Consider the following 17409-nt stretch of genomic DNA (forward strand, 5'->3'; position numbering starts at 1 on the left):
AAATAAATAAATCATTACATACAAGTTAACTAACATAAAGTAAGTTATATGATGACTTTATCCTTGAAATGAACCGTTTGCAAAGGAAACATCTTTGATTGTCTTTGGCGCTGTTTGGGAAGCCTCAACTGAGGCTATTGTAGCCTATTTTCAGAAAATAGCCCAAAAGCAACACTGTTGCCAACTTTTTCAAAAAAAAAAAAAAAAATAGGGCTGAGCGCTGGACAGTGTAGGCACAGCCTACACTGTCACAGCCGGCAATTGTTACATCAACAGCTCAATTACCATTTTACCCCTTAGCCGGAAATTAGAAAATTATAATTGTAGGGACAAAATGGTCATTTTAATTACAAACATCTTTTCAACACATTTTTTAATACACCAACTCAAAATAAAATTTAACCTAACTTCCCAAACACAAAACTAAAATAGCCTACTAAAATAGTCAAAAAGCCAAATAGCCTACTAAAATAGCTACTTCCCAAACGAGGCCTTTGTTTAGAACAAGATTTAAAATTCAGGATCAAATGTGTCACAATTAAAAAATAAAGTGTTAAAATGACATAAATTTCAAATTATAAGGGACTGTTGATATAATTCGCCCTACAACATAGTACCAAAAATATCATTTTAATTTTGGAATATTAATTTGTATTTATTTTGAAATACTGACTCGAAATTGAATCCAAATACACAGACAAAAGCAGAAGGGGCAATATAATTTTGCCAACGAAGACATATGTGAAACCACACAGTGACTCTTCCTTATAATAAGAACTTAGGCATCCTTTGATAACCTTCTGTTTTAGTAAAAAAAAATTAAAAAATTACTATAAATTATCGCATCACTCTTTTTATTTTTTTACATATTTTTTTTTATAAAAAACTAAAAGGTTATTAAAATAACTTATTTCCAAACAAGACCTTAATGTAACATGTGTTCTTCACTTCTCTTTTCTCTTTTTAGAGGTTGTGGACATGGGGGGCTCTCTGTGATACACTTGGATCAACGGCAATAAGAGATTTTGCTAGGCGTCCTACAACAACAATACAAGAATAAAATAGAATAAAGTGTAAACATAACTACTACGATCAATGAACATTAATTATGTACTGATGAGAGAGAGAGAGAGAGAGAGAGAGAGGGTACAAACCTGCTACGGGAGGGGCTAGTTTTCTTGAAGCAGCAGAACCACCTGAAATGAAGATGAGAAACCAAATCAAGACGAAGCAGCAAGTGATGACAGCACAGGCTTTGTTGTTCTTCACCATCTTTGCTATTTATTAATTACAATAAGAATTTTGTTTAAACCACCTATCTATTTATATATACATAACACTTTGGCAATGATTCTTCTAAGTAATTTCGTGATAGTAGGAGCTGCTGAATTTCAGTCTGAACGGAGTGACCAAGTCATTTTAAACCGGGGACTTCGTGAAGGTGGAAAACATGTGAACTACAAGTCTTTTCCAAGAAAATTGTAACCCCATCAAATTAATTAACATATAATACTTGGGAGATAATTCTATACTTGTGATTAATTGTGAACTCCCGTCAACATTAAGTAAATTAAATCTCTGTGGTTGTATTCATTGATATACGAGAGATACAAAAGATGTCCACATGCATTTAGTGGCACTTATTAATTACAATATTAAAATTTTTTATATAAATATTTCACATAAATTTTTACTATTGACTTCAAAAAAGATACATATATATATTATTTATAACCAGTATACCATGGATAATATAAAAAAAAAAATTATGGATATAAGTTTTAAAATAAATTATATAATGATAAAGTAACTTTTTATATAAAATTTCAGTAAAAAAAATCAATATAATAGTAATACCACATCATTATTGACATATGATATCACTAACCAATAATAAATAAACACATAAAGAATGAACCTTCCATGTCAAATATAACTAAAAATTCAATAAATTCCATATCTTCATTGGGATTAATTATAATTGCATGTCAATAATAATAGACATTATCATTGTATTGAAATTTTCATAAATAATAATATGACTTATCGTAATATCTTTATTTGCAATAAAAAACATATTATTCTCATAATTTTAAAAATGTCATTGATATTTCACTCTAAATAATATTTTATAATTTTTTTTATTTAAAATATTTTCTTCATATTTTTCAAAAAAATAAAAAAATTCAAAACCCAAAGGGGCACGTGACCTCCCTCGTCCCTTTGTGGCTCTGTGTAGACACCCCATTTTTGACCGTCCTCAAGACTTGGACGTCACCGTTTGAACACTAGGTGATCATCCATGTTCGTGTTCGTCTTGAGTTCTCGGAGGTTTCGGTCTCGCGCCTTGCCTCAAGACCTCTCGACTTGTTTGTTTTGTACTTAGTTGTACACCAAACACTTGTGTTTTTGCTTCTGATGGAAGGGAATGGCTTGTTGGCCATCCCCACACCTCACCGGCCTTGGCTTGAGGCCACCGGCCCTCTTTTCTTGCTACCGGCCAAATATTTTGGTCAGTCGGCATTGTTTTTGGTCGGCCGGCCATTTTTGTTGGTCAATTGGCCATATTTTCCAGCCGACCCATTTCCATATGCTTTTGGCAAATATTTTATACCAGCTGTCACAGCTGACATCCACTTTACACCCCCTCCATACACGTGTATGGAGGGATTTGCCTCTTGTTTAGCTTCTCTTGGAAGCTTGAGGATTTGAACCTCTATAAAGAGGGAGTCCCTCCTCCCTCCTCCAAGTTCAAAGGATTAGGGTTGGAAGTTTTATATCTATCTATCTCTATATCTCCCTCTCTTTTGATTTGTGTGTGTATCTTGTGCTCAAAATGTGTTTTTGTTCTTAGTTTTGCACTAAGACACCTAGTGTTACACTATACCTTGGAACTGAGGTCCCTTGAGGCTGATTTTGGGGTTCTTGGTTTGATTTGAACTCAGAAAATTGCTGGGGTGGTGTTCTTGAAGAGGTTCTTCAAGGATAAGAAACTTACCTCTTTATTCCCCATTTTTGCACAAGCTTTTGACCTATCTTGCTTATTGTTTTAGGCTTAGCTATAAACTAATAAAAGTTCTGATTTTGTGTGTTTTAGAACTTTGTTTAAGGTCACTTTGAGGTTTGGGGTTGTCTCCCTCCTCCAAGGCCTTGTTTTGGGCCATCTATTTTGGCCATTGTTTTGGTCTTTGCATGACCTCTTTACCACTGAAATCTAGAGGATTTTCAGTGGTGGAAAGGTGGTTTTGAGGTCCCAAATGGGAGAGGGTCATCCCCTCTCCATGTTGTCTTTAATGCTTGAATAAATGGCTTGTGTTGTAGCATGTTTGCCTAGCTTGCTTTAGCTCCATTTCAGTATGTATTAGGTGTTATTTTGCCATGATATAGCATTGTTTTAAGTTAGTTTAGACATGCCATGTATGCTCCATACACTTGTCTTGTAATCCTATGTTTTGGCCTAACATGCATCATGTTGTAACATGTCTTTCTAGCATGATTTTGGCTTAGCTTCAAGAAGATTTTATCCATGTTTTGGTATGCTTGAGTTCTGATTTTGGTTGTCTTGGTCATCCATAACTTGCTTTGTATAGCTACCATGCAATCTAGCTTGTAGGCTTTGAGTTTTGAACCCCCTAGCATGCATTACTTGGCTCATTTCAGTGATTTGGAGTCACTCACCATGTCATTTCAGTCTATATGGCATGCTCGCTCACTTACATTTGATGCTCCTTTGATGCCTTAAAAAGTTACTATTTTATGCTCCATGTTTGGACCATCGTGTATGCCATCATGTGTAGGCTATTTAGATGTCATCTAAGTGGGTTTTGGGGCTTATTTTGGCATGATATGATTCTGTTTTGCATTGAATAATCCATGCCATGTTTGGTTGTGATAGGTGTAGAGTAATGCTCCCTTTTGTAGCTTTGAATACCCTTTGTTTTGGGCCCGTTTCTTAGCATGTTTTGGCCTTGTTCCATGCATGCTCTAACCTTGTTTTGGTCTGCCTTGGACTGTTTTAAGTCCTCTTGGCCCGTTGGGGCTTGGTTGATATGGTCATGGCTTTAACCTCTCGGCTAGCCTCAAGTTTTGGGACTCCCTTGCATGCTTTGCTGGGGTAGTTTGATTGGTTTGGCACCACTCTTAATATGATTTTAGAGCTTAGCATGCTTGTCATTTGTCCATATTAGTCTCTTTTAAATGTGTTTAAGAGTTGCCTCTTTTATGCCTTAGATGATAGGCCTTTGTGCATGCATGTTTGCATATCTATTCCATGCTTTTGTTGCATCATATTGGCCACTGATTTTGGCATGCTTGAGAGCTACCCATGTTAGTGTAAGTCCATCTCACCATGTTGTTGCATGCTTGTTTCATTTTGTATGTTGTTGCATGCTATACATGTCCACATGTTTAGGTTGTATGCCTATTGCATATTGCATGTTAACATGTTCATGTTGCATTAGATTTGTTGCGCACTTGAGTTATTTGCTTGCTTGCTTGCTTCCCTAGGTTGCATTGCATTGTGTGTGCATCCCTTGTCTCTTGATCAATCATGATAGAGGTTGGGGCCCTTTATGTGTTTTGTGCATTTCATTTGATATTGAGTTGCACACTTGGCACCTTGGGCCATCATGTATTGAAATGCGTGATTGGTGGCCCGAGGGTCGAGAACCATACTCCTTTGAATCTCAAACATGATGAGGAGGGTGGTGGTGCAAACATTGCTTTGAAATGCATTGCCATGTCTTGTCTGTCCTCTGTTGCAGCAAACTAGTATTCTGCAGGAAAAAATGGTCGGTCGGCAACTTTTAGTGCCGACCGACTATCAATACCCAGCCGGTGATATAATTTTTGGTCAATGACCATAATTCCATGGCCGGTGGTGTTCCCTCTTGGTCGGTGGCCTCCCACAACTCTCAGGGAGTATTTCAGAAGCAATTTGGAAACTTGTGCAGTCTTCAGAAGAGGAAAACAGTGCAAACAGAGGTAGCATGAGCATGGCGATGGATTTCTGGGCGGAGCCGAGCATGCGTGCATTTATCCCTCTTCCCGAGGCTGCTTTACCGCTTTATTAGCTTAGTTAACTTGCTTAACTAGTTAAGTGGTCTGTAATAATTAATTAGTTAGAGTAGTTAATTATTTATTTGGTTTGTACTACTCTTTCGGTCCCTCGAGAGGGCGCAATTGTGTAATAAGCGTGCGTGTGTGTGATGCATGTCTTCCAACCTCCACTTCTTTCTCTTTTTCACTTAACTGCTTACGATGGTTAGTTCTAGGGCACGTTTCAATTAGCATCCTTATGCTATGAATGTTTGCATCATTCATCTGTATTGCATGCACCGGGCTCGGCGCATCATACTAACTACATTGTATTTAAATTCTAACTTGAATACATGTATCGAATTGTCGCATCTCATATGCCACTTTAGATTAGCCGAGCCTATTCTAGTTGCATTTTGCCTGCGATGCATTAGCCATTTTTAACATGGACTTAGATCATACATTTGATTACTAACATGTTCATTGTTTTAGCTCGGAGTACACTGTGAGTATTTGTGCTTTAGCATCTTGCATGTATGTGAGTGTTAACACGACAACATGCTTACCATGAGGCTATTTGCTTATGTAATATAACTGTCTGAATGCCTGTGGGTGAAGGTTGGGTTGCTTGAATTGGAATAATTCGTTGAAACCTGTGTTTTAGCCTACTTGTGAGTAGCAAATTTCAAACCATTTTCCAAAACAAGACGGATATGCGATGCTTTGTTCCAAATTAGGCGATCTAGTCTATACTTGTGTGTTGTGCGCATCACATAGTAAATTCTAGCTAATTAACCGGAATAAGAACACATATGTTTTCAAAACAAAATATCATGCTTAGTACAGGCCGATCTTCGGATCGGGCGAGCAGGGGTGCTCATAGCTGACCTTCCCCAATCGTACCCAAGTTCCCGAGCCAAGGCAACTTTGGTGATGACGGACACATGGCCTTAGGCAACGAGTCAGGGTTTCCTAAATTTTCCCAAAACAAAATATTTAGGTGGCGATTCTGTATCTGGCAAAGCAGTCCATGTTTGGCACTTCTTTCTAAAAATCTGTTTTCCAAAACGATTTGCCGGACTTGGACTCTTTGGTGATTTATCAATCTTGCATTGCACTTTGCGAGACCAGATTAAGAACCGTGACATTGAGTCCGATCTGTAGTGAGCCCTAAATGAACAAAACGGGATTTCCTCCCGGAACGTTCGGGGACGTCTACACTCTGCCACTGCATGCATTACATTTTCAACCTCCTCAAAGTATAAATCTATAGCATGTGAGACGAAAGAAATAAACAAAAACAACACAAAAGAATGCCTCAAGGACTACAATCTCCAAGGTTTAGACCCAGTTACACGAAAATATTATCAAACTCATATATGTAAAGTCCTAGGCTTGTCAAAATAAACAACAAAAGAAAAAGAGTCTCATACACTCAAAACACTTCCCACACCCTTAGCTAGACGAGATTATCACATCATTTCCTGCACAAATTCACTAGGGGTGAGCACAGAATCCAGTAAAAAAATCTTAATAAAGTATATATGTTTTAGCAGTCTTATATATGGATGCAATACCATGCCGTGCTCCAAAATCATAAGTTCTATTTTTTTGAAATCCCGTGCAATGTTTTTTTTCGAAAAATTCATCACCTCAATGCACTCCTAAGAGGCTCATAAGTTCATAAAAGAAATTAATTTGAATAATATCATAAAAAAAAAATCACTTTTCAACATTTTTAAAACTCAACACTTCAAATATCAAACCCCGAACTCGATAATCACATCAAAATAAATAAGAAAAATCATATATATATATAACTTAAAGAAACTTCCTACCTCAAGCTTGGAGGGAAAGATGAGAAAAAGTCCCAAAAATCAACGGTGATGGAATTCGATCTCCATCGCACATGTCATAGCCTTCGATGAGCTCTTTAAATTTAAGGAAGAGACTAGGGTCAAGTATTTAATAGATTTGAAGATATCAAGAAATTTGTGAGGGCGGATGGATGATTTCTAGAGAGTGATGAGAGGAATAAGAGAGGTGAAAGGGTTTATAGCTCAACTTTTAAGTGATTGGACATATTTCTCATAACTAACTCCAAAGAGACCACTCGAGCAATGAATCCTGAGCTCGAACGATGAATTCAAACTTCTAGAATCTCTCTCTCTCTTCTGTAAACTGATTGCTTAAGCGATGAAAGCACACTCCCAGTATTTCAAACTTCTGAACAAAGAATTAGAAGAACGGGTTTACCACTCGATCAGACTCAATTTACAAGTGAGGCAAACCTTAGAGCATTCCCCCCATTCCCAGACTCGCTTCAACACCCAAAGACTCAATTCAGCACCTCGGAAAATACATTAGGACAAGAATGAATAATCACAAGGAGAACAATAGGTGACAATACATGACTCGTAAAGTTCAATAGCAACAAGGACCCTAAAAGAAAAGAAATTTCGAATTAATATACTCAAATTTCATTAAAAAGGCTCGGGACATCACAACCTCCCCACTTTAAGAAATTTCGTCTCCAAAATTAAACTACTCCTCTCACCATGAAATAATTCCCAAAACCTAACAACCATAACAACACACAACCACGAGATTAAACTCTAAATGACAATTCAATTCTAATTCAATAGATCATAATCTCATTAGGGTTATAGCAACTATCTTAACAATAACCGCAACAATGATTATCGACACAAAATTTAGTATTAATTCCGATATTTTCAACAACTTTCATGTTCAAAATCACATCAATTTTAATAATACGTAATTAAGAATAATAACACTCAACTCCCAAAACAACAGTAGAGAGTATTAACATTTCAACCCAACTAAGTATTTATAAATACATCTGGGTACTTGGAGAGGATTTCCGCCTCCCATTCCCAGGTCACTTCCTCAATCGTGTGGTGCCTTCACAACACCACCAAAGTTATGATCTTGTCCCTCAGCACTTGTTCTTGGGTATCTAAAATTTGAATTAGTCATTCTTTGTATGAGACATTCTCATCTGTCTCTAAGTTAACCCAATCAAGAACATGCAAAGGGTCAGGTTCATACTTTCTAAGCATAGAGACATGGAACATGTTATGAACCTTAGAAAGTTATGGCGGTAAGGCCAAATGGTATGTCACTTCCTAATCTGTTCTAGAATCTCAGAGGGTCCAATAAACCTTGGAGACAATTTTTCACTCTTCCCAAATCTCATCAAACCCTGACTCGATGAGATTTTAAGAAACACATGATCACTAACCTTGAAGGATAGAGGTTGTCTCCTCTTATAAGCATAATTCTTTTGTCGGCTTTCAACCATAGCTAACCTCTTCCAAATGAGAACAACTTTTTCTATCGTGTCTCAAACTAGCTCCGAGCACAACATCGATGCATCACCTATCTTGGCCCAACAAACCGATGATCTACAAGGTCGGCTATGCAAAGCCTCAAATGGTGCCATCCTAATACTCGCCTAATAACTATTGTTGTAGACAAACTCAATCAACGATAGGTGCCTCTCCCAAGACCCCTTGAAAAGACACAAGCTCTAAGTAAAAATGTAAAAATTAAAACAATACAGTTATGCTGAGTGCAAATGATAAAAAACAAAAATTAAAAATAACAAACTTTGTTTTGGACCCTACACAGACTACACTTGCACCATATACAGACTCGACTTGCATCCCACACAAAATGGATTTTTAACGCACACAAACTAGATTCATACCCCATAGAGATTGAATTGAAATATACCGTGAGATTTATTTTTTTGTACTAATTTTTGTAACTATTTTTAGAGTTGAAATATAAAATATCTAGTTGAATTTAAAAAAATTTCTTCTATTTTTTTCTAAATAAATTAAAAATAGTTTGGTAAAAAAATCATTTTCATTTTGATATGATTCTATCTTTTTTGAACAAAAATAAAATTTTTAAATATTTGTATGTTTGAATATTTTTATTTTTATTTTTATTTGTATAATTTTAGTTGATATTTTTTATATTTATTTTTTTCGAAATTTACTTATATTTTTATAGGGTTCTCCTATGGTGTCATCCTTTAGGGGGCGATGTTCACTCCTACCTTAAAATGTATAATTTTATTTCAAAATTTTATAACATTAATTACAAAATACGTAATCTCATCACAAATGATACAACAAAAAAGGTCGTAACCAAGCTACAAAATTTTGTAACAGCCACAAAATTTTAGATATTTTGTTACACGAATTTGTGGCAAAATTATGCATTTTGTGATTGATGCTACAAAATCTTGTGATAAAATTACACATTTTATGATAAGGTGCATATAGTGTGAACCGCTAGAGAGCTAGATCCCATAGTATCACACTCTATATTTTGAAAATAGAGTGTGAAATTTTTATTTTATTTTTTTATGAGTTGCACTTGGCATAATTGTATTCCTTTAAATTTTAGATTTTTGCTTAGAGACTTAAATAATATTTTTATTTAAGTAATTTTAGATAACTTTATTATTCATACCAACTTTAATTATATTTTAGTTATGTAATTTTTAAAAGTAGTGTATTTTTTATTTATTTTAAATTTTAAAATTATATATATTTAATATTAGTCTCATTTTAAAGATATCATTAATATCTTTTCAACATTATTAATTTTATAAAAATTAAATTTATATATTAAAAGTTATACTACATGTTGTTTTTAAAAAAATAAATGAAAATAAAATAAAAAGAAAAAAGAAGAGAGAGAGAGAAAGTAATAAAAGAGAGAGAGAGAGAGAGAGAGAGAGAGAGAGATGTAAGGAAGAAACATGGTGTTTATCCTCAAAAAAAGAAACATGGTGTTTTATTTGGTGCGAGGAGAATAATTTCCCACCTTTGTAATTATTATTTTGAACCCTCAAAATGTCAAATCACAGAAATCGAGGTCAACAAATCAGTGCAAGAATTTGGCAATGTTTGGCGTAACGTTTTACAAATTGAATGTTGGTAATTCGAATTGAAAGTTAAAATTATATCTTTGTTTGTTCACTTTTCAATAATTAATTAATTTAAATTATTTATTACATAAGTTACAAATCCAAAACACAGCAAACATTTTGACATAATTTTTCAAAATAAAATAAATTATAAAAAATTTATACCAAGCAACCCATCTACCTCCAATCATCTTATAGACCCAATTCAGTTTTTTTTGATCCACAAAGAAAAATTCTATTAAAAATACGAAATTTAAAGGTATAAGGAAACCATTTGAATCCGAAGACTGACAGCAATTGAAGCACGATCTGAGCCTTTTTGGAGAGCCACATCACAATTTATCTTAAACTTTCCAACAGGGAGACGTCTCTAATTGTCTTCCCTTTGATGGTTGGTTCTAAATCTGTGACTTTGATTAGCCCAATGCAAGTTGCTCCTCGTATCAAATTCCTTTTTGCCATTCCTGTTCGATGCAACGTGGAATTCGGATCAACTGGATTTTAAGAGAAAACAAATTCATTGCATTCTTTCCAAACAAACCAACCGATCCAGGCAATTGGGCTGAAGAATATATTACATCCCTTGCTATCATTGAAATACTCCATCATCTTGCAAGACCACTTCAAAATTGATTGAGTCTCTGACCACGAAACTTTATAACCGAACTCACACCCGAACCACACCAGTCTAACCCAGTCACACTAAAATAAAAGATGCTCTATAGATTCCAGCTACATGTTGCAAATAGGGCAAGAACTTGACTCAGCACATTTCCGTTTGAACAATTTTCCTTTGTAGCTAGCACATTCTTACACACTCTCCACCAGAAATACAGGATTTTCAGAGGGACATTAAGAGACCAAATGAATTTCCAAAATCTCACGACCCAAACCTGCCCCTTTAGGTTTAGCGTTGTAACGGACCAGTAATCTTAGGATTACCAAAGGCCTTTGAAGGAATTAAACAAAATACCAGCGGAAGCAAATATAAACATATAACGTCCATAGAGCTGTGTAGACATACATGGGATAGAAATTCAAAACTTTACATACATAAACGTGACATCATAAAAGCCACAGTCTTGCGTCACTTCACTTGTAGATAACCAAAATGGGACTTGGCCCAGCATACAAGTATAACCAAAGATAAAAGAACTTAAACGGAATTCTGGATCACAAAACATTGACCATAAGCAGGTTTTAGAACCTCCACAGGAGGCACTGTGGTTGGCTAGACAAAACTGACCTCCAGGCAGCAGCTTAGGCCTGGTCGCACGCCGGATCACTTACATACATAAATAATACGGTGAGTTGGAGCCCAGTGAAAAATAACAGGGTAAAGGTTTTAATGAATGATGTCCGTAACACATTCAAAATTCAGAGTCATATTTAGGAACAGATACATATTCATATTCATGTTCAAAGTTCATACATTTTACATGATCATACGTGGTACATCGATTAGCGTTAACAAATCCGATGACCCATAAAAGGATGGCCATAAAGGCATTCTGATGACCCATAAAGGGACGCATATCATATGATGCTAAGGATGCCATGAATACATTTCAAAAACTTGGACAATCATTCATTCATACAAAACATAACATTTCAGAAAACTGATCATTTCATATCATCAAAAAATAATTAAAGTCAAACATAACTTTATAGAGTTATTACTCACAGATAGCTCTGATAGCAAAACAGATAAGCGGACAAGTCGGATAGTCTATGGCGCGTGACCTACACAAACACATAGCAGATACATGTTGAAACACACATTCAGAAAGCACCGAACTTAATTCTTCTCTATCTTGGTGTGTTTTTAATCATGGCCCCCATTATCATGTCTTAATTAAAGCTTAAAAATGCCTAAGATGCAATGAGGATGCCAAAATATGTGTTGTAACACTTAGTCAAATTTCTAGAAATAGGGTCTTCGCTTGAGCGCACCTTTGGTCGCTCGAGCGGATTGCAAAACTCTGTAAAACTTTTGGGAGCTCTCAATTTATGCTTGAGCGTGGCTTTTTTTGCTTGAGCCTGTACTTAGAAGAAAAAGGTTTATGCTCGAGCACAACTTGTGTCGCTCGAGTGGAAAGCCATGTCTACAAAAGTACTAGAAGCATGAATTTACACTCGAGCCAACTTTTGGTTGCTCGAGCAAAAGGGCAAAATCAAGAGCGATCGCTCGAGCAGTGATGCAGGATTCTAGAATTTCTAGATTGGTGTTCAAGATGCAAAACTCAATTTCAAAACTTTAAATCACATCATTTGAGCTCAAAACTTGGGAAAATATGTCTAAACTTGTCAAACATCAAGAATTAAAGATCATTTCGCAAAATTAACGCCCAAAAGCAAGTGAATTGTTCAAAGTCAAACTTGAAATTCAAAGTAAAATACATACATGACTTGACATGAACTCAACCATCCAAAACAAGATCAAATGAGGTAAGAGATGAGAAACTTGATAAATCCTTAAAACAAAGCCAAGATAGACACATGCATGTGAGATTTGATTGAAATTCAAACTCAAAATGTGATGAAAATGCATGCATGCAAGTTATGATCTTCCTTTCTTTTACATTAGCTCAATTCTTACATTACTCAGCTTAATGCTCTAGAATTCATGTCCTAGATATCATAATTATATAGTGTAAGGGTTGAATTCTTACCTAGGCTTTCCAAATTTAGCTCTAAAGGCTTAATCCCATAAGTCTCTAACTTCACAACCTTCAATTCTCTACAAGTCTTCTTTCTTTCCTTGAATTCAACTCTTCATAGGTTTCCCTCTTCTCTCTCTCTCTCTCTCTCTCTCTCTCTCTCTCTCACACACACACACACACACACACACACACATTTTATGGCATAAAGATGGTGAAGGGTGTGTATATTGGTGGTATGAGGCAACATTGGGCTTATATAGGTGCCATTAGTAAGATTAAATAAATCCTTGCTCAGTAAACAATTATTCTTATTTTATTCTAATTATTTGGTTCCAAATCAAATTTTAATCGAACCTAGCATAATGTTCTAGAAATTCCAAATAACACGTAAACTAAGTCAGTTTCATGATCAAATACTGATAAGGCCTTCAATTTGTAGAACAAAATAGAAACGTGGACAGATCTTTCTACGACAGACAGATATAAACTCAAATAATGCAATACACATGTAGTTAATTCAAGATTTCATCTCAATTACTCATTAAGAATTCTTAAGCATGAATTATAAGCTAATCACAGGTCGGGGTTGCTACAATCTTCCCCCTTAAAGAGTTTGGTCCTCCAAACTTGAATTTTCTTCGTTTTTGAAGAATATTGGGTCCAAAGGGAACAAATCAGGGTTTCTCTTCGTCATATCTTCTTCTGTTTCCCATGTTGCATATGTCCTTCCATGATTTTGCCAATCCACTTTCACCAATGGAATTTCTTTGTTCCTCAATCTTTTGATTCGGCAATTTACAATTTGAATTGGTGTCTCTTCATATTGATAGTCATTCTTCAAAACATGTAACGGATCTCGTAGGTAATCCCGAAGCATGGATACTTGAAAAACATTATGCCTATGCTCCATGACTGGCGGCAAGGCTACTCGATACATCACCGAAATGATTTTCTCAAGGATTTCATATTGTCCAACATATCTCGGTGCCAATTTGCCTTTCACTCCAAATCGTGTTTTCCTTTCATAGGAGTTACTTTAATAAATACATGATCCCTGACTTTATATTCTCGATCTCTTATTCGGACATCCGCATAACTCTTTGACGACTTTGTGCAATTTTCAGTCTCTGTTGAATCAATTTCACATTGTCGGTCATTTCTTGCACAAGTTCCGATCCTAACAAAAGTCTATCACCTACCTCAGCCCAACAGATCAGAAAATGACATTTCCTACCGTACAAAGCTTCATAAGGAGCCATACCGATACTTGAATGATAATTGTTGTTATACACAAATTCAACTAATGGTAAGTAGGTCTCTCAATTTTCTTGGAAATCTAACACACACATTCTGAGCATATCTTCCAAGATTTGAATGGGTCGTTCAAATTGGCCATTTGTCTGTGGATGATAAGCACTGCTCAGTCTTAACCCAGTTCCCAAAGCTTGCTATAAACTTTGCCAAAATCTTAAAGTGAACTTAGGATCTCTGTCAGATAAATAGATACTATCACACCTTGTAATCTCACAATCTCATTCACATACATGTTAGCCAATTTATCCGCATTATAAAAAGTTTTGACAGGTAAGAAATTTCCAGATTTAGTCAAATGATCAACAATTACTCGGATAGAGTCCATACCTGGAGAAGCGTGAGGCAACCCAACAATGAAGTCCATCTTAATATGCTTCCATTTCCATTCTGGTATCGGAAGCGGCTGTAGTAGTCCAGCATGTCGTTGATGTTCGTTTTTTACCTGTTAGCAATGCAAACGCCTAGCCACAAAATTAGCAATACCTTTCTTCATTCTAGGCCACCAGAAATTTTGTTTCAAATCATGGTGCATCTTTGTATTCCTTGGATGCATAGCAAATTTTGAGTTGTGAGCTTCAGTCATAATATGTTTTCTCAGTTCAAAATGGCCAGGTACATAAAGTCAACACATTGTTTTCATACACAAACCCCGGCCTCAGTTTTGATTCATTTTCATCAACAATCTTCTTCAAAAATTCATTTTGCAGTTGCTTTTCTTTAATTTCTTCAATAATTACAGGTTAGACAGAGATGGTGTCTAGAATTCCACTATGTTCGCGTAACACAATTTCAATCTCGTTTCTCTCTAAGTCACATAATAGTTTTTTCTAACCGGTGAGTAAACATGACAAATTCCCAACAGATTTTCAGCTCAAAGCATTTGCAACGGTATTGGCTTTTCCCGAATGATACAGAATTTGCAAGTCATAGTCCTTTATCAACTCAAGCCATCGTCTCTGTCTCATGTTCAGCTCCTTTTGAGTAAAGAAATACTTGAGGCTTTTATGATCAATATATACTTCACAAGTCACACCATAGAGATAGTGTCGCCAAATTTTCAATGCGAACACCACCACTACTAGTTCAAGGTCATGAGTTAGATAATTATTTGGCAATCACTTTCTCATTATGTATTAACACACACCGCAAGCCTTTGTATGAAGTGTCACTGTAGATCTGAAACCCATCAATACCATTAGGCAAAGTCAGAATTGGTGCAGTTACCAGTCTAGTCTTCAATTCTTAAAAGGTTGATTCTCGTTGATCGGTCTAATCAAATAGTATATTTTTCTGAGTCAACTGTGTCAATGGCATGGCAAGTTTAGAGAAGTCTCTTACAAATCTGCAGTAGAAGCTAGCAAGTCCCAGAAAACTTCTAACTGCGGACACAATAGTTGGTCTCAGCCAATTCACAACAGCCTCAATTTTTTTGCAGGTCAATTGATATGCCATCTTTGTTGATTACATGTCCCAAAAATGCTACATTGTCAAGCCAAAATTCACATTTGCAAAGTTTTGCATACAGCTTCTTCTCTCTCAAGATCTGTAAGGCAGCTCTCAGACGATTCTCGTGTTCTTTCCTGCTTTTGGAGTAAATTGGAATATCATCAATAAATAAAACTATAAATTCATCAAGGAATTGTTTGAAAACCCTAGCCATTAGGTCCATAAATGCTGCAGGTGCATTAGTTACCCTAAATGACATTACTAAAAACTCATAGTGCCAATATCTAGTCCGGAATGTGGTTTTCTCTACGTCTTTTGCCTTAACTTTTAGTTGGTAATACCCAGATCTAAGATCTATTTTGGAGAACACCTAAGTTCCTTGGAGTTGGTCAAATAAATCATCTATTCAAGGTAATGGATATTTATTCTTTACGGTTACTTTATTCAATTCAAGGTAGTCAATACATAACCTTAATGACCTACATTTCTTCTTAACGAACAAGACTGGAGCACCCCAAGGTGAAGTATTCGAACGGATAAATTTATTGTCTAGCAGTTCTTGAAGTTGGATTTTCAATTCTTTCAATTCTGAGGTTAACATTCTATAAGGGGTTTTAGAAATAGGTTGTGTTCCAAGTACTACAGCAATTGTAAACTCAAATCAGGAAATTCATTAACTACTGGAATAGTTTCCACATTAGGGCTATCAGAAGTCACATTTAAAATGCAACACAAGTAACCCCAGCACCCTTTTCTCAACAAATTTCTGGCTGAAATCAAAGACGGTGAAGGAATTATCCTATCCCAACAAATACAAACTCAAGTATACCAGGTGGTCGAAACATAACAGTTTTATCCATACAATCAATAGTTGCACAATACTTCATCAACCAATCCACACCAAGTGTACAGTTAAAATGATCAATATCTAGTGGCAACAAATCAACATACAATGTCATATCACCACTCACCACATCATATGCCAGATAAACATAAGCACACATCATAGAACCTCTAGATGGCGTAGATATAGACAGTAAATAATTCATAGGTTCTAATGGTCTAGCCAGTTTTTGAGAAAATGCATGCGATACAAAAGAATGTGTAGAGCCAGAATCTATCAACACATACACATTCTTAGCACAAATGGGAATTATACCTAACACCACAGCTTCGGTGTTCTGCATATCACCGAGTGCAAATACTCGTCCCTACCTTACAGTTTCTCTCCCAATGTTAGCCCTTGTATTCATTCTTAATGCAGAAGCTGATCCAGCTGAATTTGTTATTTTGCGGTTGGCATTGTCGGACCCCGACAAGACAATCTCTCATCATGTGGCCAGTTTTACCACATCGAAAACAGGCACCTATTGCTCGATAACAAACACCGTTGTGTTTCCTACCACATTCTGAGCAAGTTGGTGTAAAGCCACTACTTTGGCTTGAGCTACTAGAGGATCCTGTGTTTTGCTTCTTTGCAAATGACCGACCCTTCTTGAAATTGAATCTGGTCCTCTTGCCTCTCCATTCGGTTGTTGGGGCCTTAGTCTGTTTCATTGCGGCTAAGTTGGTTTCAGCCATGACGGCTCTGTTAAGCACATTCACATATTTGGGTAGTTTCAGCACACCGACCCAATCAAGCACTTCTAGATCTAGTCCTCCTTCAAATTTTTGAGCTTTTTTATAATCTGTGTCTACCATGTGTGGGGCAAAACCGGCTAATTCATTGACCTTGGCCTCGTACTCTGCTATTGACATTTTGCCTTACTTGAGTTCTTGAAATTTAGACACTTTCCTATCCCGGAAACACTAAGAGAAGTATTTCTCATAAAAGATTTCTCTGAATTGATCCCAAGTCAAAGTCCCACTGCTATCACAGATAAGCATTCACCAACGCGGCTTCATCCTTTAAAGTGTAGCTAGCTAATAAAACTTTCTGAGTCTTGGTACATGAAAAGACTTCAAATAACTTTCAGTTTC

General features: G+C 36.0%; 1 long non-coding RNA gene across 1 annotated transcript; it reads right to left on the reverse strand.

The window, feature by feature from the left end:
* Positions 1-612: 612 nt before the first annotated feature.
* On the reverse strand, positions 613-1301 carry LOC145801725 (uncharacterized). The gene is made up of 2 exons (XR_014343380.1): positions 1155-1301; positions 613-1037 (listed from the first exon to the last, which is right to left on the reverse strand). It is a non-coding gene; the product is annotated as an uncharacterized LOC145801725 (long non-coding RNA).
* Positions 1302-17409: the final 16108 nt, after the last annotated feature.

This window comes from Camellia sinensis, chromosome 10 (genome assembly GCF_055761805.1).
Source record: "Camellia sinensis isolate YWXY chromosome 10, ASM5576180v1, whole genome shotgun sequence".
Classification (NCBI taxonomy): domain Eukaryota; kingdom Viridiplantae; phylum Streptophyta; class Magnoliopsida; order Ericales; family Theaceae; genus Camellia; species Camellia sinensis.